Below are 3,798 nucleotides of genomic sequence, written 5' to 3'. Positions count from 1 at the left end.
TTTGTATGAGGAAATAGTGCTACTGATAGTGATCACCTTCTGCATATGTGGTCAGGAATGGAAAGGCTGCTAAGTGAACTAAGAATACTTTCCACAAAAACAAGGATGATTGTGTGACTTGTAGCTTTTATTGACTATTTGTAGTTTGTTGCTATTTTTGATTCATATATATATATATATATATATATATATATATATATATATATATATATATANATATATATATATATATATATATATATATATATATATATATAAACCCTGTGGTGATATGCCACTGAACTACATCCTCAGCCAGCCTTTAAAAAAATTTTTTTTAAATATTTTGAGATAGGGTCTCACAAGTTGCACAGGCTGGCCTTGAATTTGGGAGCCTCTTGCCTTTGCTTCCTGAGTAGCTGGGATTATAGGTATGTGGCACCTTGCCCAGCTACAAATAGGAATTTTAGTGAAGCAAAAACCAAATATGAATCAGCAATGTGATACTGTGATTTTTAATTCAAAAGTAATTCTGAGATACACTAATTGATTAGTAAGAATTTACTGAGCACCTCCTAAGTGCTAGGAACATCAATATTAGAGAAGTATAGAACATACTATGCACTCTCAATTAATCTGTAGCAGGCTTTGTAAATCCATGAAATAGAAATCAACTCCTTATTGTATCAGATACTGGGCTCTAAAGTCAAGAGATAAAGGAAATAAAATAATTCAGAGGAGTGATTAACCAAAGGATTAAAAATTGGAAAACCGAGGTAGACCTATTGCCTAGCATGTGTGAGGCCTGGGTTCCAGCCCCAGTATCAGGAAAAAAAAAAATTGAAAAACAGAATTTATGTGGAAAGGCTGAAGGAATAAAGCTTACTAACCTGAGGAAGGCAAATGTTGTTCTAATAATCCTCTCCAAATTTATGAGTACTCTATAGGTGATGGGGGTGTTTGTGCCCTCAAATGAGAGAATGCAGAGAACTAGATTTCTCTCTCTTTTTTTGTATAAAGTTTTCTGGCACATTAATTCTTTTTTTGTGGGGGGGGGTGGCGGAGTACCAGGGATTGAACTCAAGGGCACTTGACCACTAAGCCATCTACAGCCCTATTTTGTATTTTATTTAGAGAAAGAGTCTCAGTGTTGCTTAGTGGCTCACTTTTGCTGAGGCTGGCTTTGAACTCTTGATCCTCCTGCGTCAGCCTCCTGCCTAATCCTCCCTTCTGGGATTATAAGAGTGTATCTTATAATTGTATTAAGAATTAATATGCCACCATTGTATCTGGTGGCATATTAATTCTTAATTAGTATCAGTGAAAATTCTTATAGGATATTTTCTCTGACATCATTAAGACATCATATATATAGTGGAAAAAATGTCTAATTATTCACCCTATTCTTTTTAATTTTTTTGTAGTTGTAGATAGACAGCATGCCTTTATTTTATTTGTCTATTTATTTAAATTTTTTTTAGTTGTCAATAGACCTTTATTTTTATTTATTTATTTATATATGGTGTTGAGGATTGAACCCAGTGCTTCCCACATGAAAAGCAAGTGCTCTGCCACTGAGCTACAGCCCCAGCCCTATCTACTCTATTCTTAACAGAGATTTCTTCAAGACCTGAAAAGAATCTGAGCTTTTACCCTACATGCAGGCTAGTAAGTTAGGGTGCCCAGTTTCATGCATGCCAGAGAAAATACGAGACTCAGGCTTAATACAAAGGATAATTTATTACTAAAGACAATAGTAGGAGCCAGAATAACTCTACTTTTGCTGATTCCATGAGCTTCATTACTCATAGGGTGACACAGCGTGGGCTAGGTAATACACTGGCCCTGGGGGTCACACAAAGCAGTCTAGTTAGATACTGTACAGGCAATAGGTTTGTATCACAGGAACCCCAAACAAAGGAAGCCTCGATATTTTATGTTGGACTATAAGCAAAACAGCACAACCTTTGCCCTAGAGGGAGACATTATCTTTATTATACAGGACAGTTAACAAATCTGACCTCTGCTCTAGAGGGAGACATTATCTCTAAATTCCAAGGCTCTTCACTGTACAAACATTCTTGAAGAGTCCAGAACAAAATGCATCAGTGCTTCTGTTCCTAAGAAGTGCAGAAATGCAAGAGATGAAAGAGAATTGTCTCCCAACAGATTTTTTTTTTCTAGGAAAGTTCACTTTTATATTTATTCATTTATTCATTTTTTTCAACAAAAATATTTGACTACCTATGTAAGTCAAGTACATAAAGTATACTTTTTCTAAGTGTGTTTATATAACTTCTTTTTAAAAAGACCAAAATGGCTTGGTGTTGCACACCTGTAATCTCAGCACCTCAGGAGGCTGAGACAGGAGGATCTCAAGTTCAAAGGCGGTCCCAGCAAAAGCAAGGTGCTAAACAACTCAGTGAGACACTGTCTCCAAATAAAATACAAAATAGGGCTGGGGATGTGGCTCAGAAGTTGAGTGCCTCTGAGTTCAATCCCCAGTACCTAAATAAATAGAATAAATTGAAGTTTTCAGGGGACGATAAATAAGAGGTTTTCTTTAATTCCTGAGGTCATTTTTACTTGACTACTTATAAAGCTTATTGAAAACTGTGGCTTTCAATCTGCAATTATGACTTGATAATTTCTCATGTCTCTACAATTTTACAATTTTGATCTTGGCACAACCTACCAGAGGAAAGTTTGGATCTCGAGGAGACAGCCAGGGCTTTTGCCTCCTATTAGAAGTGGGGCAAAGAAGCAGCAAGTAAAGTTCACACACTGAAGTGGGAGACTGTGGATATAAGACTCTTGTCAGGCACCAAGGTGTTGCAGAATCTCTCCTCTCATGAATGATAAGTGCATTCATATGAAGCACTCTGTCAAGGGAACTAAACTCCTCCCACCACCCTTTACCGGGGCAATTCCTTCCTGCCTATTTTTGCAGGAAATGAATGCTGTTGGTATCTTACTGGAGCTATTGTCAGACTGAAAACCAATCAAAGGGGTTTGAATAAAAAGAGGTCCTGAATTTTCTGTATTTTTAGTGTAGATGGATATGGAAATATTTCTTTTTATTTTTTCCTCCTGCTCCTCCTCTTTCTCTTTCTCCTTTCCTTCCTGTGAAATTGAACCATAACTATTTTAGGGGGGAGGTGAAGAGTTGAAAGAATTGCCAGTGACTGAACAGGTTTTCCTCTCTAGATGCTCACCTTCCTCTCTCCCTTTGTGCCCTGCTTTCCTTAACCTCTCTCATGTCTTTCCAGAGGTGTCTCCTGATGTGCAGTGGGAGCTCAATAATTGCTGTGGGATGACTACTTCATCATAGCTGCCCCTCTTTTAATGTCTATCTTGGCAAAATGCTCTTCTCAAATGATTTTGAAGCCTTATGTTGCCTATGCTTCATTTTGTGACCTCTTGATACTTTTTTATCTGAAAAACTTGGGGTTTTTTGTTTGTTTGTTTTGATACTGGGGATTGAACCCAAGGGCACTTAACCATTGAGCCACATCCCCAACCCTTTTTTTTTTGTATTTTATTTAAAGACAGGGTCTTGCTGAGTTGCTTAGGGCCTTGGTAAATTGCTGAGGCTGGCTTTGAACTTTCGATACTCCTGCTTCAGCTTCCTGAGCTGCTGGGATTACACGTGTCTGCCACTCTGCGAGGCTTCTTCGGGTGTGTGTGTGAATGTGTGTGTGTGTGTGTGTGTGTGTGTGTGTGTTTTCTGCTCCCAATTTGATTTCAGAAGGAAGGTGTAAATTAGGTTCTCATTTTGATATTGATTTTTTAAAGGAAAGGGGCTTCCTCCTCTATAAT

This window comes from Marmota marmota, unplaced genomic scaffold, assembly GCF_001458135.2.
Source record: "Marmota marmota marmota unplaced genomic scaffold, marMar, whole genome shotgun sequence".
In the NCBI taxonomy this organism is placed as follows: Eukaryota; Metazoa; Chordata; class Mammalia; order Rodentia; family Sciuridae; genus Marmota; species Marmota marmota.
The sequence above is the reverse complement of the archived record's forward strand: the minus strand, read 5'-3'. Positions refer to the sequence as shown.